At 37.2% G+C, this 24,167-nt stretch overlaps 1 protein-coding gene across 42 annotated transcripts in view; it reads left to right on the top strand.

The window, feature by feature from the left end:
* FHIT (fragile histidine triad diadenosine triphosphatase) overlaps nucleotides 1-24,167 on the top strand; it is a 1,534,178-nt gene that overhangs the window by 825,431 nt on the left and 684,580 nt on the right. The window contains exon 4 of one of the 42 annotated variants that reach the window (XM_078351380.1): nucleotides 23,732-23,886. The exons of the other annotated variants lie outside the window; for them this stretch is intronic. The gene's annotated coding sequence lies outside the window, so the exon portion shown is untranslated. The remainder of the gene's footprint in view (nucleotides 1-23,731; nucleotides 23,887-24,167) is intronic. 42 annotated transcript variants of the gene reach the window in all.

Here is a 24,167-nt window from a genome sequence, read left to right as displayed (position 1 = left end):
TTCTTAAATAGAAGTGTTAGTGCTACTAAAATATAGCTCCCTAAGAAAAATCATGCAATGTATTTTCATATGTAATTAATGTTTTAAATTATCTACGTGGAGTATCTATAGTATTAGGATTAACTAGGTAACTATTTCAGTCATCAGTGACTGAAAGCAGTATTTGGGGGAGGTTTGGTTAATTTGACCTACTTCATCTAGGAAGTTGGATTCTGATTGCGGGAATTATCTGGGAAGAATGCCTCTCTTTTAGGATGGAAGGATATATTTAAATTTAGAATGAAATCTATTTCATATGGCCTCAGGGTGCCCGTGCATTAATACAGAAATTGATATTGTGATAAAATCTTGAACAATTAGGGATAAGTATCTAAAACCCAATTAACCTTTAGCAGTTCTCCCCATAGCAGTAATGTGCTCTCATTTTCACTGCTCTGGGATTAAATTGATTCTTTATCATTGTGCAACCAGAGACAAAAGTCACAGCCTACAGAACCAATTTTAGACAGGGCACATGAGCAATTCTTCAAAGACTGGGGATGTATACCACCTACTTGATTGTAGTACTTGCAACAGGCTGTACTCTTCTTGTTAGTGCTTTATTATTATTTTTTGAATCCATGTTTGATCTTTTCTCAACTTACTTTATGATAACAAAATGAACCTCCTAGGCTGGGCCTTTGGGCCCAGATTCATGTAGTAATAATCACTGTGAATTCTGCATTACTGGTATGGCCATTGTGTCTGAAGGTCTGGCATTGCTAACAATATTCAAAGACATTTTTTATTTTTTAGAAGACAAAGCAAAATGTCACACCCATCCTGAAATTGCCATAATAGTAAAATGATTTTATCATATTAGTTTAACATGTTAAATCTGTGTAGGTTGTTCTGTACTTTTGAAAGATACTTTCCTTCTTTAAATTATTGCTAAATGATAATAGGATGTGGCACATTATCCTTGAAATACCATGGCATTGGTATTTCAACCTCCAAATGATTAATTTAAATGTCTCTAGGCCTACTGTGAGAAGACAAATGAAAGTGCCACATGTACCCTGATGATCGTGGTTTGTATGCTCTATCTGCAAGGCAGAGCGCCTCCTGAAACACTAGGCACATATCAGAAGAAGGAAATTAGGCACACATTACAACTGGGGGCTTTTCTATTACTTTTCATAATCAGCCTGTTTGGGTGGAAACTATGGGTATTTATAAGAATAGACTCTCACATTGCTTCATGTGTTTCAGAATATTACAAAATAAGCTTTCTTCTAATATGTTTAAGCCATTCATTAATTTTCCTAATCATTAATCCATGAATTTATGCAACACATATGTACTATTCCGTTTTCTTCTGTGTCCTCTACCCAAACCCTGTGTCCCAGTCAGATGCACTTCAGGATTAAAACGAAAGGTTCTCACTAAAATCTTTTATTACTAATTCTTAATGGGAATGTTTTGGCTTTCTCAATTGCGTATAAGAACTGTTTTCATATTAATGGCTCTTCCCAGGATGAACTCATACCTCTCCTGAGCACAGCTTTCCTTAGGGTCTTATATTCAGTCACCTGTGTATTTCTTCAGCTTCCCTAGCATACTGTGAATTCCATGATGAAAGATACTATTTTAGAAAAATAAGAAATGATAAACATTACATATGGAGAGATATATGGATGGATGAACAAATCAGCTGAACAATGACATACTAACTGTATTTTTTACTGAATTATAATCAGTGTTCTCTGGAATTCATATCTCTATACACACTGTCCACTTCTCTATGCCACCTTTCCCAATGGGGGTATTAAAAATATCTATGTTGTATATATGGTATTATGTTAATAAATGTTTCTTTCATTTTCAAAGATGGCAGAGAATAACATTATACAGCATGTGTCCCTGGAGAAGGTAATATGTTTTAAAGGAGGTTTTAAAAATTAGCTGCCATAATCCAAAGATAAAATGTGTCATTTAAACCAGGGAGGGACATCTTCTTTGTGTCAACGTTTTCATACCATCCTGAGCTAAATTGTGAGTTTGTTTTGCATTGAAATTTTTCTTTTGCAGAGAAGTGTCATCGTTTTCACAGCCAGAACAGATTTTAGAGCAAAATAGAAGACTCTTTTGCTGAAGGCAGCTGTGTTTTGAGAGAGAGTGTGTGCATGTATGTTTGTGTTTATGAAAAATCTGTGGCAACCATATTTTACCACTGATTTTTAGAATTTCTGGTGGCATTTTCTGGACTTTTCCAGAAAGGTTACACTTTGTAAACAGTATTCCAATCTTGTAACGTGAATCTTTGGTATTCATGTAACCAACATATTAGTATCTGATATTATATGTATAAGATAATGAACAGCTTTATTTAAACATTCAGTCAGCAACTCTTTGAATAAATACCATGTGTCAAGTATGGGCTCTTGTGGGATCAAGACAGGCCTAGTTAGTAGCCTTAAGATCTCGATAGTTGAGTGGGGAAGATGGACATTAAACAATTATAAACGCTATGTAATTGCAAATATGCCAGGTCCTATAAGGGGACATACAGATAATGAATGAAATAGAAGAACAGGAGCTGTCTTGTTCTGCTTCTTTATAGAAACCACTAACCACATGCAGCTGTTTAAATTTAATTTAAATTTGAATTAATTAAAAAAGAATAAAATGTTCTTCCTCAGTCACACTACCATATTTCAAGTACTCAGTAGTCACACATGACTCATGACTACCATATTGGACAACACAAATCTGGAATATTTTTATCATTGTAGAGAGGTCTGTTTGATAGCATTGCTTCTATACTATCTAGGAAGATGTTTCTCTCTTCTTCTTCTCTTCTCTTCTCTTCTTCTCCCCTCCCCTCCCCTCCCCTTCTCTTCTCTTCTCTTCTCTTTTCTTTCTTTTCTTTTGAGACAGAGTCTGGCTCTGTGGCCAGGCTGGAGTGCAGTGGCCCATCTCGGCTCACTGCAACCTCCACCTCCCAGGTTCAAGCGATTCTCATGCCTCAGCCTCCTGAGTAGCTGGGGCTACAGGTGCACGCCACCATGCCCAGCTAATTTTTGTATTTTTAGTAGAGACGGGGTCTCACCATGTTGGCCAGGATGATCTTGGTCTCTTGACTTCCTGATCCGCCTGCCTTGGCCTCCCAAAGTGCCAGGGTTACAGGCGTGAGTCACAGCACCGGCCAAGATCTGGCAAGATCTTTCTACAGAACAGATGATTGAGCCTAGATATAATATCTGAGCAGGCACTGACCCAGTAAAAATGTGTGATTGAGGGTGAAAATAGTCCAGGCAGAAGACAGCAGTAGAATACGAAAGTAACTTCAATTAAACTGTTGTCTTCACAGAATGGTATTACTACTCCTCTATATATATCTACTTTAAAATGGTATAGTGGTATTTATACTTTGAATATATTTTTTTGACACAGTCTCACTTACCTTGTCGCCCAGGCTGGAGTGCAGTGGTGAGTGCTCACTCCAACCACTGCCTCTTTGGTTCAAGCAATTCCTGTGCCTTAACCTCCTGAGTAACTGGATTACACCACACCCAGCTAATTTTTTTTTATTTGTAAACATGCGATTTTGCCATGTTTCCTAGGCTGCTTTTGAACTCTTGAGCTCAGGTGAGCCACCTGCTTCAGCCTGCCAAAGTGATAGGATTACAGGCATGAGCCACCACATTCAGCCTATACTTTGAATGTTAATGTAACTATATAAAACCAAGTTCTACTGGGTTTCTGCTTGTTGATGTTCCATTAAGATGTTTGTACAAAGTATCATGAATCTGGCACTCATAATTACTGAAAAATTCCTACTGCAGAAGTGATTTTTTGCAAAAGGAGCATAAGAAATGATTCTTAAGTATTTCATCATTTCTCTCTCCCTCTTCTCACTGTCATACACCTCTGCTGCCCTTTCAGATTCCAAATACTGCACAAACCTTCTCTGACTCAGCTCTTTATCATGTGCATTAACTTGGCCTGTTTCTTATTATTTTATAATATCCTGTTAACTGACCGTAGAACAGCAAAGAAAACTGCAAGGGCTGGTTCAGTGATTAGCAGTCTGTCCTACTTAATAGACTTTTTAAAAAAGACACAGTCACACAACTATTATCACCTCTTAGCGTTGAGAAAATATTCTAAATGCTGGTGGAAAAATTGATTATGCAATTTGATCTTGACTTTGGGTTGCACAGGTTTTAGAATCAAGTTATTACTTGAAAATGCATATTCACTAGCTCCATGCTTAAAGTCCTTCCATATAAATGTCAGTGCTTTGCCTAAGAGGCTGTGTTGTAGGCAAGAGAGAGAGAGAGAGGGGGGGGGGGAGAGACAAAGGGAGGGAGGGAGGGAGGGAGGGAGAGAGGGAGAGAGTGTGTGTGTGTGTGTCTGTGTGTGTGTGTTTCTTCATTTTCTTAGCATGTAAAAATGCTTGGGTGGAAGATCTCACTAGTCATACCTTTAGTCTCCAATGTTTGTTGTTATAATTCACCCAAACATGTTTTTTTCTAAGTGATATGCTTTCCTAAATGTAAAGCTTTTAATCCTGTTTAATTATGTAGAATAGAATTGAGTAGAACCTTACAGAGATGGATTAGCAGAGGAGGAAATCCATTTTGGATCACCCTAAGTAATCAAATATTGTTTAAAAAATAGAGATTTATTACTTTAGGTTGCCAAAAGTAACTAAAACTAGACTATTTTGCCTGGCACACATTCTCAATAGGTCTTTTAAAATGATCAGGAAAGAATTGTTTGTAATTAAACCATCAGGTTTTTGTTGTTGTTGTTGAGTTCCTGAAGGACTTGAGATTGATAGACATATTTCTTGGCTTAATTCTTCTGTTTTAAGCATCTGATAAGGTCAGATCTCATTTATGTGTCATATGTAAGAAAAATAATTCAGATAAATGAACATATTCCAGTGTCATGTAAATTTCAAGAGGAACCAAAACCATTAATTTTTTAAAAGATATGTGTAGTCACTTGCAGTAACCAGATTCACCACATACTAGAGATTCCGTCTTCTGTATAGCTCATTTTAATTGACCTTTCTCTACTTCCCAAACCATCAGGACCAAGTGCCTAGGCTAACACCTCCTTATTTGTCTTTCTGCTACCAGCCTTTCTGCCTTTAATCTATCCTTTCATGGCTTCTAGAGTTGTTGGAACCAGAACTTTAAAATAGGAGGGATTTCAGAATAGCATTCTGGTTAGATAGATGTTGTAGGCTGTGGGGGCTTCTAATGAAGTTTCACCTTGCTTTCCTTAATTGCATGTTTTTCTAGGGGTGCCTTTGCCAGTAGTTAATGGACATTTTTGGGATAATTGCTGGCCTCCCTACTACCACCAAGATAAGCGTGGTTTCTCCACTGAACTAGGGAGACGTCTTATAACTCAACCTGATCGTGTCCATTTCTGGCTTTAAAAACCTTTCATGGCTTCCCATTGCTTTTAACAGAAAGCTCGAAATACCTAAGATGCCTCTGGGCTCCCATGATGGTTGCTCTGCTTATTCTCTGCCTGATCTCATGTCATTCTGCCTTGCTCTCTGTACTGCAACCACACTGGCCTGCTCTTGTCTCAGATGGACAACCTTCTTTGCGTTTGATGCTGTTCTCTTTATCCAGAACTTTAAAAGCCCTTTTCATTCTTTAGGTCTTAGCTTCCGTGTCACTTTCTCAGGTCATCCTTCTCTGACCCCATTCTTACCCAGTCTCCCCACCCAAAGACTGAGCTGTATCAGCCCCATCATTTCTCTCCTGGCATTTATCACACTCAGATCATGGTACACACAAATACAGAATTAATGTGTGCCTTCTCTGCTAGACTAGAAGCTGTTGAAGGCAAGAGTAGGGTCTACACTATTTACGTAAGTATCTCCATTGCCCAGTATTATCTGGCACATAAAAGGCATTTAATGAATATTTGTTGAATGAATACATAAATTTCATATGATTTAAATTCAGTTATTTTGACATTTTTATTTGATAGACTGTAGAACAGAAATGAGTTATTAATTTGATTGTGAAACCCAACACCAGTGTATTAAATTCATCTCTATTAACTTAAATCTTTGTAACCAGCATAAGTCATTTGATTTCCACTCTGAATATATTGAACTCAATATCAAAAGAAACTTTAATTTCAGAGGAAGTACACTGATCATATCAGCCTCAAAACATTTTTTTAAAAAACATCTGTGATAGAGTAGGAGCCACAGATAAGGAAGAAATAAGACATCCTAAAGCAAATTAAGAACAGAAGATAAAAGAGGTGCTTTTTAAAAAGAGGTTAATGCATATTGAAGTAGATGTCACTAATTTTATATATTTTGGCCATCAGGAAGTAAAGAGCTTTTGATTGTTTGTCCATTGAAGTAGCTGGACCTGAGCTTGTACTCGTGACTCTTTTTGTCTTGGACTGATAATTTAAAATCCAACTGTGGACATGTGTTGGAGATGGAGGAAGAAAAATAAACCAAGAAGATAAGGGGAAAATACAACGAGATAGAGAGAAGCGGACAGACTCATGACATTAACTCTATTTTTTAACATAATGTTCTAAATAGCTAAATTATGGATGTGGCCACAATCAGATTAACCTTTCAGTGATGTTCTGTAGAATGCTAATACGAATTTCCAAGGGAAAGAAAAGAGGGTGGCAGTGAAGGGGGAGTGCACTATGCTCCGGTAAGCTTGGAAAGTTGGTTTAAAGATGAACCAGTCTCTTCATTTTCTGTCTTCTCACAGAAAGAGGTAGGAATAGTCCGCATTTCTTACTTTTTAGGCTAGGAAACAACATGGTGAGGGCTCAGGCATTGACATCTCTTCCAGCACTCTTGTTCAGAGACCATTTGGGTAAAACTACATGATGCAGTTAGGCCATTCTGGAGACACCTCCACACTGCAGTGAGGTACGTCATGAAAATGCCTTCTGACTGCAGCTTGTTTATAAGCTCAAGAGCGCTATGGTATAAAAGTATAGGAAGTGTCCCTAGCAGGGCCCTGCCAATTTTTACATAATTATGAAGATTCTGATGAGAAAATAAATTAGAATTTTAATGAGGTATGTACAGAAGGCTACATTTGATTTACTTGTTGGGTAAACGTTTTGAGCTTAAAAAAAAACACAGAAATCTGCTAAAATGAGGTTAAGTTCTCAAATAATTCGCCATTGCTATCTTTCCTCGCTTCCCCAATGTCCTGCTCCCTTTGCAAATGGCCATAAAATTGATCTGTGAATGCTCAGCTATCTGGGGCTGATTTTGAATATACTTTGGAAATAGATTTGCAGTTTTATTATATTTGCCAAGTTAAATCGTAGGGCAGAATGGTAACTTTAATGTTAGAAGTTGTAATTACTTTACATTCCAATAAGATTGAAAAATAAAGGAAGAGCCATGGAGTGACCTCTACATAGTTTTAGTTACAACCCCCCTACTTGAGAGCTAGGCTCAGTGGTATGAGCCTGTATTTTCAGCTCCTTGGAAGGCAGAGGCAAGAGGATCACTTGAACCCAGGAGTTCAGGCTGCCATGAGCTACGATGTCGCCTGTGAATACCCATTGCACTCCAGCCCAGGCAACATAGCAAGACCCCATCTCTTAAAAAGAATAGCTAGAAGAAAATATTTAATAGTTAGAATAATCATAGCATAAAAAAGATGAATATTTAAGATGATGGGTATCCGAATTACACTTACACTGTTTAGACTGTTACAAATTATGTGACTGTCTTAAATTATCACATGTAACCGGAACATATATATCTATTATGTATCAATTAAAAAATCATTTAAAAAATTAAAACTACCATTGAGGGGGAACACAGTCTATGTATTTCTAAGTACTTTGGACTGCTTTAGTTCTTCTCATTTCCTTTGGCTATGCTAAAAATGCATTTTTAATAAGTATTTTATGATGAAGTAAAATCTAATTTTTTTCCCTCACAGATGGATTATAGTACCATTTTGACTGAAATTCTGAAGCTTTCAAGGTGGAGACAGCATTAGAGGCAGTCTAGTTTTACTCTGTGAACAAGAAGCTGTTTCTGAGAAAGGAAGGGAGCTAAAGTCCAAGGCAACAGTAAAATTTGAGCCTTCTCCTGGAGTTTTGCCGTGCTTCTCCTTCCTCCCCACCTCTGAGTTGTCTTATCTTATAAAGATGCAGTAACCCGCCTTCCTGGACTGAATGAACCACGTGTATGAAACATTCAACGTGCTGTTTCATGCATAGTAAATGCTCATTAAGTAGTAACTAAAATTAATATTATTTGCACCATCAGCCATTCATATACTGATTATGCACCTACCAGGGCTTTAAAACAGGTATTTGTCCTAATGGTATAAACCCCACCCATGCTTTTTGTAGCCCCTCAGTATTAGATGTGCCAGTAACAGGGTACAGTAGAACATTCAAAAGAAGCAGGGCATTCCATGGCTTTCTGCTTTATCAAATGAGTATAAGACTGAGAGAGAAGCTTGAGGGGGAATATGGAAGATGATCTCTAGAGTCCAGATTTACTAAGATAGTCATTTGGGTATAAACAAGCTGTTAGGTTGCCAGTTAAAATATTTTAAAATAATTTTTGAAAAGTTACAGTTACTTGCTAGAGGATCATCATGAGATGAGGTAAAAATCCTAACCACTCTTGTCTCTGAATGGTTTTAGATTTGTATAATATATAACTAAATGGCTCTAGATGTAAAGGACTACAGATCACATAAATTAGAAAACTTGACCAGCCGTACTATAAAGAAAGGAAGAACAGAAAGGAGGCGTGAGTGCGCCTCTAGGTGACTAGGTACATAGGGCAGCCAGATTGCAGATTCAGGAAGAGGTACAGGGTTTTATGGAAAGAAGAGAAGGAATTCTGTTGTGGAATTTTTGGATTCAAGATGGATATCTAGATGAATATTTACACTCATGAGCAGGAATGACCTTGAAATGACATGGGCCTCCTCAGTGAACTGACACTAATGAAAGCCCTAGGAGGAGGTAATTTTACTGGGCTAGAGGATCTGGAGTATGAATAGAAAAACACGCCAAACAGTTAATTTCTAAAATACCTGAAAGTGTGTTGAAATGGAAATCTGTTTTTATGTCAGCTTTTACACCAGATTTCTTTGCTTGACCTCAAGTTCTAACTGAATTGGGCTTTAGAAAACATGACGTCATTTTGAATCTTGGCCAAAAATGTTGTTAATACAAGTGTATACCATAAACTTAATACAGATGACATAAGTTTTTCTAGCAGCTCTTCGTTTTACATATTAGGAAAAAAATGGCATTAGGTGTGAGGAATTGAGATTCAAAGCTCTTGAACATAGATGGTGAATCACATACTCCTGTAGTGTATTCCTTTGTCTATTAGGATAATACAGATATGGTACAAACATCTTTTCTATGTAGCTTAAAGTTATTGCCAACATAGTTAATCATGACTATTTTTTCTCTGTGGCTTAAAAGATGCTCTGTAAAATACTGTTGAACTTGTCTTTATATTGGTTTAATGAGGGTGACTTGTGTGTCATTGGCCAATGGCTAGGCTGTATATGCACAGAGCGGGACTCTAAGACATAGTAGAGGGTGACTTCTTCAGAACTTTCTGAACAGAGGCACCGAAGGTCATACATTGCTGAGAGATATTGGAGTCCTGTCCTAGCCAGAGTAGAAGGTCTTGCTCAACCGCTTAGAAACTCAGCTGGTGCTATAGAAGAGACATACCTTAGGAAAATCACAATCTAAAGTGAAGAATAAAACCAAATAGGCCCACTCTAGCAGAGTATAAAAACAAGCATGAAAGGATCAAGAGGATCTGCCAATAATTTAAATGCCTGCCACAAAAATATTCAGTACGATAAGGGAAGAAAAGATAATTCAGACACCTTAGGATGTGTATCATTCATAATTATAATACATGTGAAGAAGACAACTAATGAAAACAATCCTTGAAAACAGATGGAAGATTACTAAGATATTAGAGTTAGCATACCATTATAATATTGTGAAAGAACTTAAAGGAAAACATGGATACTACTCATGAACAGATGAAGAATCTTACCTAAAAACTGCCATAAAAATCAAATGGAAATTCTAGGATCAGAAAGTGTCATGTCTGGGCATGGTGGCTCATGCCTGTAATACCAGCACTTTGTGAGGCTGGGGTGGGAGAATTGTTTGATAGAAGTTCAAGACCAGCCAGGGGTAACATGGTGAGAGTCCATCTCTATGAAAAATTAAAATTAGCAAGGCATGCTGGTGCACACCTGTGATTTGAGCTACACAGGAGGCTGAGGTGGGAGGATCACTTGAGCTTAGGAGGTTGAGGTTGCACTGAGTTCTGATCATGCCACTGCACTCCAGCCCAGGTGACAGAGTGAGACCCTGTCTCAGGAAAAAAAAAAAGAAAGAAAAATGCCATGATTAAAATATACTGAATGGAATTAACAGCCAACTAGACTCTGCATGCTAAAGCATGCTAAAAGGTCAGTGAACTTTGAGCCATATCAATAGAAATTATCTAAACAGAAGAAAAGTTAAAAAATCATGAATTATTTTGAGATGCTTTATACATTTATACATAAATGCAAAAACTGTAGAAATTCTATAACAAATTAGAGGAAAAATATCTTACAGTCTTAGGCAGAGATTTCTAAAAGAGCACACTAAAAGCACTAAGCTATAAAAGGAAAAAGTAAGTTAATACATTGAACTTTATTAAAATAAAAACCTTCTGATTATCAAAATATCCAATTAAGAAAATAGAAATGCAAGCTACAGATTGGAGAAAAATACTTAAAATACATATATCTGACAAAAGACATGTATGCAGAACATATGTGTCTATATATAAATTCCTATACTTCATTTCATAATAAACACCCCAATAAGACAACATAAAAGGTGAAATATTTTAACAGATAGAATGCCTAGATAAATAAATGAATATGTATATGTTTTCAAATGACCAGTAATTCCATTAAAAGGTGCTCAGTATCATTATTTACCACGAAAGTGCACAATCAAAACAGGAATGAGATACCACTCTATATCCACTTGAAGAGCTAAAATTAAAACATCCAGTGAATAAGATCATAGACTAATAGAAATACTTAAACATAGCTAGTGGGAATATGAAATGGTACAATCATTTTGGAAAACAGTTCCTCAGTTTCTTTAAAAAGAAAAATACATGTTTTATAATTTAACAGTTTTATTCCCTGGTATTTACCCCTACAAAAGAAAAATATATATCCACAGAAGATTTGCTACACAAATATTCATAGTTGCTTTACTTGTAAAGATTCTAAACTGGAAATACCCCAAAAGTCCATCAAGAGAATAGATAAAATGTTAGATTTTCATTTCATGGAATTAAAAGTATTTCAACAATAACAAGAAAAACCACTGATACATGTAAATGCATGGTGGACTTCTCTAAATAGTTGAAAGAACTTCAATACAAAAGTGTACATACTTCATATTAATTTCAAGAATAGGCAAGACTTATTTAAGGTGATAGAAATCAGAACAGCAGTTTCCATGAAAGAGGTGAAGCTTGACTGCAGGTGAGCACTGGGGAATTTCCTAGGGTGGTAGAAGTATTCCATAACTTGATTAGAGCTTTCATTTAATGTGTGTATACATTTGCCAAAATTCATCCTTTGTAAAGTTTCTATAGGTCACTCCATGTAATATTTGCTTCAGTTAATAAAAATTGTATATTTTAAAACAACAATAAGCAATTAAATAATCCCAGCACTTTGGGAGGCCAAGGTGGGCACATCACAAGGTCAAGAGATGGAGACCATCCTGGCCAAGATGGTGAAACCCCATCGTTACTAAAAATACAAAAATTAGCTGGATGTGATGGCGGGCACCTATAGTCCCAGCTACTCAGGGGGCTGAGCCAGGAGAATGGCTTGAACCCAGGAGGTGGAGGTTGCAGTGAGCTGAGATTGTGCTGCTGACTCCAGCCTGAAAACTGAGTGAGACTATCTCAGAGAGAAAGGGAGGGAGGAAGGGAGGACAGGAGGGAGGGAGGGAAACAGAAAGAATTAAAATAGCTAATTATAATTTCATGTAATAAATCAAAGTAAGTTTGTTTGTAAAGGCATCAAGTGTTTCAAATGCATCAAACATATTTTGACTAAGAACATAATCTGAGGGGGTTCAGTGTGAGATTTTCTTACCTCCTGGTTTTTCAGACTAAGAGTTTTATTTGACTTTCTAATATCTTTAGAAAGAAAAACAATTACCAAAAATTCCCTTTCAATGAAAACAGTGCATTCCCTAAAAAATTAACTAAGATGTAATATTCTTTGAATTCTTTACAGAAAATAATCTAGAGTTACTTTGAGGAATGTTAGCTATTTGGTCCAAGGGCTTTGGCTCTTGATTGAGAAACAGGTCCTGGGATAATTGAAGCCATTCATTTGGGGATTGAATGTCCAGGCAGCATTATTACCTGACTTAATTAAAAAGAACTAATGATAAAACATTAAAAACACTGATCTTCTGAGAATTAAAATCAAAGGGCCAGTCCAGTATCTATGAGTATTTAGTATTTTTAGGGGAAGGTTGAGCTCATTTTATAGATTAGTTTACTGTTGATGAGGCTCAGTGATGATGGCCTAAATCAAAAACCTCTCCTTTTCTTCTTCTTCACTCTCCTTAGAGAACAAATATAATGGAGCAAAGTAGAATCTCAGTTGAATCAGTCAGATGGATACTTTCATTTAGCCTATGTATAGCCTCAACCTATATGAATTGACAACATGATTTAATGGGAAGAACGTGGGATTAGAAATCAGAGCCTCAGCTAGCTCATTAGCCTTTTTGATTTTGGTGGTGTTGCCATCTATAGCATTGTCTTAATCTGTGTGCTGCTTCTGTAGAAGAATACTACAGTCTGGGTAATTTATAAAGAAAAGAGGTTTATACAGGCTTATGATTCTGGAAGCTAGAAAGTCCAAGACCATGATGCCAGTGTCTGGTGAGGTTCATCTCATGGCCTGAGTGGAAGGCAGAAGAGTAAGAGAATATAAGAGGAAGCTTGCTTTTATAACAAAGTCATTTCCAGCACCACTAACATACTCCCATGATAAGTGATAATAGCATTAATCCATTCATGAGGGTAGAGCTGCCATAACCTAATCACTTCTTAGCGGGCCTATCTCCTGTAATTAAATTTCAGTATGAATTTTGGAGGGGACATTCAAACCATAGCAAGCATCAAATGAAATTGCACATGAAAAAGGGTTAGCAGTCTGGGATGGGTGGCTCGTGCCTAAAATCCCAGCATTTTGGGAGGACAAGGCAGGCAGATCACTTGAGGTAAGGAGTTTGAGACCAGACTGGCCAACACGGTGAACGTGTCTCTCTTACTCAAAAGGTTGAGGCAGGAGAATCGCTTGAACCTGGGAGGCAGAGGTTGCAGTGAGCTGAGATTACATCACTGCACCCCAGCCTGGGTGACAGAGTGAAACTCCATCTCAAAGAAAAAGAGTTGGGGAGGGGTCCTGAACATAGCCCATTTCATGAAATTTCATTGGTACACAAAAGAGTGATTTGTAGACTTTCTTGAGGACTCATTTTCTGAAATGAAACTAAATCATGCAAAGCAATATCCACTTACTGACAAATATGTACTTGCTGTATTATTATATCAGGCATATGTCTTATTTTGAACACCATGGTTTGGTCATTCAGTAGAGGCAAAATGATTTCTAAATACTAAGTGCCCTTCAAAGAGGTATTAGCATCTATGAATGTTACATGCTGCATGGATTAAGCTGTTAATCAGGGGTATTGTTATGTACTTTCATGAGAGGAGGAAATACGTTGCATAGTGAAATCAATTGAGCGTGAACTAAAGTTACTAAACATGCAGAATCAAATCATTTAAACACACTAGACCAGGAACTGACTTTCTGAGAAACCATGTCTTAATAATAAATCTTCAGATCTAAGACCAGTGTTTAACATTTCTATGAAAACTTTCAATGATTTGATATTTTGCTCTGAAAGAGACAGCACCCTAAGTTCTAAGAACAGAAATGGTCTATGACTGTAATACATCCTTCTTTGGAAATAACTAATGACATGAGATCTGAATTATGAGTAAAGGAAGAAATACGACCTAACAGAAAAGAAAGTTGTTTTAATGAGTCATTAAGCTATTTAGGTAAGTATGAATCAGTTACTATTTTAATGTAAATATGTGTGGCTTTAAGATCTATTTTAAAAAGTGAATTGTGATAGAATTTAAAACTCAATGATGATATAATGAACTACTGAAAAACAACTTATATTTTTCAAAGGTTTAAGCAAGTATTTTTTTAGTAAATCAAGTTGTTAAAGAGAACATGTAACCTGCAAGCTTACATTCAAATTATATCTTGTTACTTGCCTTCCCTCTGCTCACTATGCATTTTTATAAAGAAATAATAAATTTATGTAGAATTTAGATTTTCTAGAAATATCTCATTTTAGAGGTCTTAGTATGATATATATATATATTGTGTTATATACTATATTAGGTCTTACTATTACATATATATAATACTCTCTTTATATGTAATAATATATGAGGGAAAACAGAACCAGAAACCAACAACATGGATGGATGGATGGATGGATGGATAGATAGATACACACATATATATATGAAATAGTTTCATGCAGTTATGGAGGCCAAGAAGTCTCAAGATCTGTTCTCTGTAAGCTGGAGAACCAAGAAACCCTATGGTGTTATTTAATCTAAGGCCCAAGTCCAAAAACCAGGAGCACCAGTGTCCAAAAGTAGCAGAAGGTGAACGTTTCAGCTCAAAGAGAGTGAATTTTCCCTTCGTCTACCTTTTTGTTCTTTCCAGCCCTTCAGTCAATTAATTGATGTCCATCCATATTGGGAAAGCATATCTATTATACCCGGTTCACTAATTCAAATGCTAATCTCTTCTGGAAACACCCTCACTGACGTACTCAGAAATAATGTTTAATCAATTATCTGGGTGTCTCTTAGCTCAGTCAAAATTGGCACATAAGATGAACCAGCATGGATATGTATGGGCTTCTGTGTTGCTCAATGGAATGCCTGTGGCATTAATTTGCTGGGTAGAGCAGAATAAAGAACATATACAACAGCATATATTCATTCAAGGCTCCACTGATCATTTGTTTTACCTACTGCATACCAGGAAGAGTGGTACATGCTGAGATTTTGCCACTCTCATGTGTATACAATATAATATGTTGTCCCAGTTGTAGATGCTTACAGAGTATGATTTTTAAAAGCCCATTATTTTTCCCGTTGCAAGGAGGGGGGGTCAAAGGAAGTTTGGAAAAAATAACTGCCTTGATAAGTCATAAAGAAGGAGTTAGAATTTGCCAGCAGAGAAAATGGGAAAGAGCATTTCACTTGGAAGCAGCCTGGAATACACAAACACACAGGTGTAGAAAGGCATGGAATTATTGGAGAACAGTTATTTTGATACTCCTAGGGCAAAGGCTTATTAGGAAGGTTGTATCAGTCAAGATTTCCAAGAGGAACCAGATGGCACGTTAGAATCAGGATATATTAAAGAGTTTATTTACAATGGGACTGTTTACAAAGTTGTGGGCTGGGTGTAGGGAAACCACAGGTGATGTTGTAGAAACTGAGATCAGTAATGGCAGAGCTTTGACCACCCCTTGACCTAGGGACAAGGGGAGGGAGCAGTTGTGGAAACCTCAAAGGACAGAGGTATGGAGAAGAGCCTGCCTTTAGGGGGTGGTGACCTTCCATTGAGGAAGTCAGACTGAAGTGACCTTCCAGGAAGGACCCAGAGGAATAAATAACCTAACCTATTCTTCCCTCCTTCTCATCTCCTGCCTGGATTCTATCATCCAAACTCACTGAAGCCAAGGGGACCAGGGAAGCTTTTTGGAGTTCATAGAGGCCAGACTCCTGGGGCACAGAGCAGAGTGGGAACAGAGTAAGGAGTGATGGAGACAGGAGATTCCCAGTCCAGAGGCTTTATGGTGACACCATGAGAATTCAGTGTGCTCAAGTTCTAGCTGCCTCTTATTTTCTAGCTGTATAACCTTGGAAAAACAATGTAACCTCTCCACATCTCCAGGTTTACTCAGCTATAAAACAGGGATAGCGGTAATATACATGTCAGAGTTGAGGGAATAAATGAGATCCATATAGAGCAGTTAATATAGCGTCTGGCATACATTGCTTGGTTATATGTTCAATACGTTGTAGCCATTACTTGAAATAAAAACAGAACGATAACATGGTTAGATTTGTTTTGAAAAGTTCAGCAGTTTTCCATGTTGCTTTAGAGATTCATAAAGATCAATGCAAAATTATACATAGTTTTAAGTTTTAAATCAGTATTTTTTTTAAATTATACTTAAAGTTCTGGGGTACGTGTGCAGATCTTGCAGGATTGTTACATAGGTATACACATGCCATGGTGGTTTACTGTATCCATTCCCCATCATCTACATTAGGTATTCTAATGTTGTCACTTCCCAATCCCCCACCCCCTGCTATACCTCCCCTAGCCCCCCCACCACCGACAGGCCCCAGTGTGTGATGTTCCCCTCTCTGTATCTGTGTGTTCCTGTCGTTCAACACCCGCTTATGAGTAAGAACATGCAGTGTTTGGTTTTCTGTTCTCGTGTCATTTTGCTGAGAATGATGGTTTCCAGATTCATCCATGTCCCTGCAAAGGACATGAAGTCATCCTTTTATATGGCTGCATAGTATTCCATGGTGTATATGTGCCACATTTTCTTTATCCAGTCTATCATTGATGAGCATTTGCATTGGTTCCAAGTCTTTGCTATTGTAAACAGTGCCGAAATGAACATACACGTGCATGTGTCTTTTTAATAGAATAATTTATAATCCTTTGGGTATATACCCAGTAATGGGATTGCTGGGTCAAATGGAATTTCTATTTCTAGATCCTTGAGGAATTGCCACACTGTCTTCCATAATGGTTGAACTAATTTACACTCCCACCAGCAGTATAAAAATGTTCTTATTTCTCCACATCCTCTCCACTGTCTGCTGTTTCCAGATTTTTTAAAGATCGCCATTCTAACTGTCATGAGATGGTATCTAAATGTGGTTTTGATTTGTATTTCTCTAATGACCAGTGATGATAAGCTTTTTTTCATACGTTTGTTGGCTGCATAAATGTCTTCTTTTGAAAAGTATCTGTTCATATCCTTCACCCACTTTTTGATGGGGTTGTTTGCTTTTTTCTTATAAATCTGTTTTAGTTCTTTGTAGATATTAGCCCTTTGTCATATGGGTAGATTGCAAAATTTTTTTCCCATTCTGCTGGTTCACTCTAATGATAGTTTCTAGAATCTCATTTTTTTTTTTTTTTGGTAATACGCAACTCTTTATTTGGTACTGTCTTTTTCTTCCCTGGAAACTGTTACCTGTCACTCATTCTGCTCCTATAATGAATATCTACAATCGAACTTAACAGCATCGTTCCTTTTCGAATGCTAGATTACCCAACATGAATAAATTAAAGGACATTTCCAAAAGGCTGAGGATACCTTCTGAAGTTCTCTGCTGTTGATGGACATTGTTATGGTGGTTTAACTTCTGATTTCTCTAACAAGGGCCTTTCTGCCCCTCCTTTGGTTCGGGATTTGTCTCCTATTTATTAAAGACTCATTTGACTTTTTGTATACCATGCCCTATTTATCCCTCTCTATAACTATGTAAGGAAGGCAGTTGGATCCACATTTTATTGATGAAGGAAATGAGTCTCAGAAAAGTTAATAAAATTGGAGGTACCATTGAATAGATGAGGTGTTCAACTCCATTCACCTAGGTGATAAAAATATAGGACATGTATCTCATGTACTATTCTCTCTCATGATTAATTTACTGAACACTCAAATGGCCGACCCTGTGCTGGGATAAAGGGGTAACTAACACACCATCCTTATCCACAATAAGCTCATACCTGGTCGTATCATGCTTGCTAGAAATAAAAATCATGGTAAGATAAATCAATTTGTTCTGAAAATGAAATTAAAACAAGACATTTTGTTGCCCTCCAAAAAACAATTTGAACAGAAAAGCTTTCATATTTGATATGCTCTTAGCTTCTAAGTGTTAAATCTCAATATCAAGCAGCAGATACGTGGGATTAATAAGTTTAAAGAGCCAAAGTGTATAATGTAATGACTGGAGTTAACAAAATTGTATTGTAATAGGGATTTTGTTAAGGAAGTATATTTTAGCTGCTCTTGTCATGCACAAGAAATAACCATGTGAGATGATATGTTAATTTGGTTCACTTAGTAACCATTTTGCTATCTATATATATCCTATAATATCATGCAGTAAACTTCAAATACACACAATAAAATTATTTTTTTTTTAAATCTCAGTATTAACCACAGATTTGTGACACCCATGGCAGGAGATGTGTGTACAGTTTGGTTGAGTGACTGCGTGATGCTGCCAATTTTGAGTTAACTTGTGTCACTTAAGAATGGAAGGAGAAAACCTCTGTAAATGAGGGCTAGAGTGGAACACACTTCTGCATTTGACTTTCTCATGAATGGATTCCCATGAGATGTGAGGTGGTTTAAAAGCTCACTTCCTTCAAAAGGACTAATCCTTCTTTAGTGTTGCCCTTTAGCGTTTATAGGAGTCAGGAGAGATGTGGTAAGAATTTTTATTTTAAATGGTCTAAGTTGTGTGTTCACTGTCACTGAGGTGTAAAATCTGTCTCTCTCTCCGGCCAGCGGGGGTCCATGTCTGAAATACCGTATTGCTTTCGTTGTCTCTTGTTTGTTTGGTTTTTGAATCTCTACCCCTTTACCCACATAACTGACTCAATAATTGCCCAAAGAAGCTCTCACCTGTTGCCACTGCATCTTCTATGAAGAATATGTCCTTTGTTTACTTGGTTGGTCAAAGGTGGGAAGTCTTGCATCCTAGCTAGTCGGTCATTTACATACTTACTGCTGCAGGAAATCCGTTCAACCTCCTCTGTAGTCAGAGGGGGGTGTCTTTTATTTAGAAAACACTGGGGTATTTTTTGTGTGTGTGCCCTTGAAGAATAGTGCCCTTCTCCACTTTGTTTTTTTGCCTGACCTCCATCTCTCATTTCTTGAGATGCTGTTCAAATACAGCACCATTTCTGTGAGATTTTATAAAGTGTTCATCTTATAAAGTGAATTTCTAGTTTTGTCTCTTTTTTATAGCATTGTATTTTGTAATCCATCTGTTTGCTTCTCCCCTCTGGACTCTCAAGGGCATGACTTACTCGTTTTTGCATCTTCAGTACATAGCATAGTACTTGGTATATGGTGAATATCCAGTAACTGTTTATTGGATGAATGGATGAATAAATTACTGAGTAGTAGGAAACAGGGAGCCATTGCCAGGACATATTACACCAGAATTTGAAAAAGATAAGCTAAGCAGTAGGATGTATATGAATTTGTGGGAAGAAAAGTAGGAATCACATGGGTTGGACAGAAGGCTTTTTCCATAATTCAGACTTAGGTTTGGGTTGCAGTTGACAAAACAGGAATAAGGAATCAAAATGAATTATTTGAAAGGGATATAACTTGAGCAGGCAATTGTTTTGAAGGTGAAGTTGAGACAGCCACCAGTCAGACATTCCAAGCCTGGGTCAGTGGAGACAAGGTGGCTCGGCTGGTAAGACAGGTTGGTTAAGGAGGAAAGCTCGTGAGAAGATGTTGTGAATTTGGCTTTGGCCATATTGATTTTGAATTAACAGGCTTCTGACTTGATAAGGGGAAGAGAAAAGAGTTTGCATGCCTACTAGGTATTATAGCTGCCATATGTTAGTTACCTATTTCACAGGATAGGCATCATTGCCCTCATTTTGTGGGTGCTCGAAGTGAATCCCAGTGAAGTTACATGCCTTACCAAAAGTTATAGAAAGACAGAATTAAAACCCAGGCTCTCAGAGTCAAAGACGTGCATTTTTCTATTCTACCATAACATTCATCTGGGCTGAATTGATCACTCCCCTGTTTAGTATCTGAACTCTGTGCGTTATTGGCCCCAGTGCCTTCTCTCATGTTTCCCTCTCTTAGCATTCTTTCCCTTTTTCCTTGAACCTCCTCAGCTTGCATTTGTCTTTATACAGCCAGCTAATTTGTACCTTCTGAAGGCTTTTTGAGATTGTTTCAGAGTGCGACTCCATCTCAAAGAAAAAGTTTCTTGCCCACCCTTACTTAAACTTTGACTCTTTTAGTGTTAAGCATTTTGATTAATTGTTAAGTTGTGGTCATAAATATGAAGATTATGAAGTTTAATAGAAGCCCTAAAAAAGCTTAATATATAAATATAATGGAAATGGTAGATGCACCTAACGGGGAACTTTCAAACTTCACGTTTGTATTCTTTGTCCAAAGTGGGATCTGTCATTTCCCTACAGCTTGAAAAATACTCCTGAATGTCCTAGTGTTTGCATAATTGCTTTTCATCCATGCTCTCTGCTAATTGCTTTCAAGGATCTCTGATACATCCTGCATTTCCCATCATTATTGGATTTTATTGACTTGTCTTAGAAAGCCAACCTGATAAATAAAATTCTTTTACCTTGGGACCTTTGCCTGTGATGCTGCTGTGCTTTTAGGAAAGACAGTGGTTGGTTTCATGAAAATGGGCCTGTCTGGAGGATACTGGAATTTCATAATCTATCAAGAAAAAGATAAAGCCCAGATGATAAATACCAGAACCTTTTGCTCCTATCTCTTTGGCTGAAAACAAGTGGTGTGTGGATTGCTGTGGTGATGGGTTCATGGGCTGTCATAGAATTAGAAAAAGTTATTTTGTTATTCAAAGAAATAATATATTTCAGAAATTTAATTTTCTCCGTTTCGTATCCAAATATCATGAAGTCAAGACAGTCTGTTCTGTGATGTGGCAAAATCTCTGCTGTTTAATTCACAACCATGACCCTTGGTGAAGGCTTCTTTGTACTGTAGCATAATGCATGTGATTAGGCTCACACTTCTGGAGTACCTGCTGTGTCCTCATCGCTGGGCAAGCACTGATGGGATCCCACCCATCACTTAATGACCTTTTGCTTTATGTCCTTTTGCTTCAACAAGTGGACCACAACCCCTCAACACCTCCTATAGACAAATAGAAACAAACTGCCATTTACTGGGCATTTGCAACACACATTATTGAATATAAATCTGCCATCAGTTCTATGAGTTAGTTACCATTATTACTCCACTTTATAGATGAAGACAGTCAGGCACAAAGGAGATGAATAATTTCCCCCAAAGACCTGTAACTAGTGAAGACCGGAACCCGATTATAACCCAGTTCAACTGGCTCCCAAGTCCAGAGTTTTGATTGATGTGTCACAAATGCAGAGGCCGGCTGAGAAATGCACGGGCACCAAGAAGTATAGACATACCATGTTGTATCTGTGTTATCTTCCCCTTCTTAGGAGTGGTTTTTAGCCTTTCACTATCTCTTTCTGAAATAATGCTGAGTTTGATTATGTCAGAATACTATGGCTTTAACTTTTTTTGTGTAGGCTCGCACAAATACTTCCTGAATTATCATAATTCAGTGCGATTTACTTCTTAAGGGTATAGGAAACACTTGAGATCTTTGTGCCAAATGCCAGAAGGAATAGAGTGGTTTTCTTTTCTTCTTTGCTTTTTTCTTCATCATCTTTCTTCATTCTGACTGTGGTCCATCGTTGGTTTAAATTAATGGCAAGTTCACAGAACCTAGCAATAGGTTTAGGAAAGGAAACTTCTCATTCAAATACATCTCTAGTATAAAAATCTCCAAATACTGCCTGGAAAGGATTATTCTCTAAAATGAGTTCTGTCTTTAGAATATTTTAGTCTATTTTAAATCACAAATATGTACTAAGTGCTTGTTAATGCTGAGGATGCTAGTAGGTGCAGTGAAGAATACCAAGCTAAGTAAATTGGACTTTACCTTGGAAAACAATAAGATCCAGTGCATTCTTTCTCAAAACTCATATGGTTCTCCAAACACCTGGAGGACACAATAAAACACAAATTGCTAAGCCTTCTCCCCAGAGTTTTGATTCCCGAGGTTTGGGTTGGAGGTTTATAGTTTGAACTTCTAACATGTTCCCAGGTGATGCTGATGCTGCTGTTCTAGGACCACATTTTGAGGGTCATTTATCTACTGGGAGAAGGTCAGTTCAAGCCAGTATGATGGAGAGAAGTGGAATGCTAAAACCGTTCTTGAACAACGGGATAGTCGTATGCAAAAACTATGATGGCCATGTGATTAAGTGTTGTGAAAATTAACAGTAGAACATAGTTCAAAAATTTTAAAATATGCTTATGCAATATGTTAAATACGTGTATCAATATGAAAATTTACACTACAGAGAATACTATGCCAAAGTACAACATCCACAGAATATTTTCATGTTGGACTGACCTTCCTGGCTTTGAGTGAGAATTTGTCAACTAATCTTTATATAGTATGTAAAACTTTGTTGAGAAATCATCATTTAGTGTGTTGAGACCCATTAAAAGTGATCTTGGGACGGGCGCGGAGGCTCATGCCTGTAATTCCACCACTTTGGGAGACCAAGGCTGGTGGATCACCTGAGGTCAGAGGTTCAAGACCAGTCTGACCAACTTGGAAAAACCCCGTCTCTACTAAAAAAAAAAAAAAAAAAAAAAAAAAGCCATGTGTGGTGGCGGGCACCTGTAATCCCAGCTACTCAAAAGGCTGAGGCAGGAGAATCGCTTGAATCCAAGAGGCAGAGTTTGCCTGAGCTGAGATCACGCCCCTGCACTCCAGCCTGGGTGACACAGTGAGAGTCTGCCTCAAAAAAAAAAAAAAAAAAAAAATGATCTTGGATGGTGTTTACCTGGGGAAGACCTGATTATTTTTAAAAATCCCAAGTTTCTTAATCACTTAAGAATGGCTACATAGTATTTTAGACACATCAAAACTTATCATGGACCAGCAGATCTGAAGGAAAAAAACATGACTTGAACTAGAACCTGACTGTGTTGTATGGTTCTCCTCTAAAATGTGGTTTTTCAACTTAATTGCTTTGAGAGCTTCATTGGTTGAGTTTGCACTGATTTCACTAGTTATCTGATATTGATCCATGACATTTAAAGCACCTGGCCCAGTTCTAGTCACACAATTGACATCAAATAGATATTCTCTGCCTGAAAAATGTGAGCTGAAAACCTAAGAGAAGTATTTAAGGTAAAATTCTTATTCTAAGTTTCTGTAAATGCATTCTTATGATTTACTCTGTATTCTTGGCTTTTATGTCTCTGGCTTCCTGATATGTAATATCCCATTTTGTTTTAATTTTCCATAAGAGGGAATAGAAGATTTTTGTCAGTCTCAATCAAGTATCTGTTTTTAGTTTTCTTTTTGTAGCTTCTGTTAAAGCTTCTGAATACCTTGTATTGAAATAGACATTTTATATTTCATGGTATTCTCATTAAGCTGGTGGAATACTTAACACACAGCTTAGAATGGAGTGGCAGGACAATTTCCTACACTAGTCTTAAATTTTACTCTGGTTATCATATAAGAAAGAAATCCTTCAAATGATTTGTCCTTTTCGAAAAATTGGCTTACCATTTTAAGTTCTTCTATGTTGTATGAAGAACATAGAGAATTAGGCTATCATTCATACTCTTTCTTACTGTTGGTTTTGTTGCTGCTCAGGAGCCTTCAACTTGGGCAAGTAAAAGAATTTTAAATGCAATCTGTTCTACAATGGAAGATGTGCTTAGTATGGCACTGGAAAACTGTTTCAGGAGGCTCTGCTCTGGCACTTTTACAGCATACTTTGGAGGTGATAGAGCAAATCCCAAGACTTGGTAAATATCCTTCCTGAACAAATACAATTTTAAATACCTCTCATAAATATAACAAAATTATTTTATGATTATATATTTTAGTTTCTTAAAATTGTCAAGTTCTTTCTCTGGTACAGTGTGAACTCAGTGTTCTTTCAGAGCACATGCCAATTATTTTTTTTGGGATCTCTGAACTCATTGATGCAAGCCCTTTGCAATTTCCATTATGTTTCTTGAGTTTGGGTGTCGATTTGATAATGACCCAGGGATTAAACAACGTCATCATAAACAGACAAAGATAA

Source organism: Callithrix jacchus, chromosome 15 (genome assembly GCF_049354715.1).
Source record: "Callithrix jacchus isolate 240 chromosome 15, calJac240_pri, whole genome shotgun sequence".
Lineage (NCBI taxonomy): Eukaryota > Metazoa > Chordata > Mammalia > Primates > Cebidae > Callithrix > Callithrix jacchus.
Note: the sequence above shows the minus strand (reverse complement) of the source record. Positions and strands in the feature narration are given on the sequence as shown.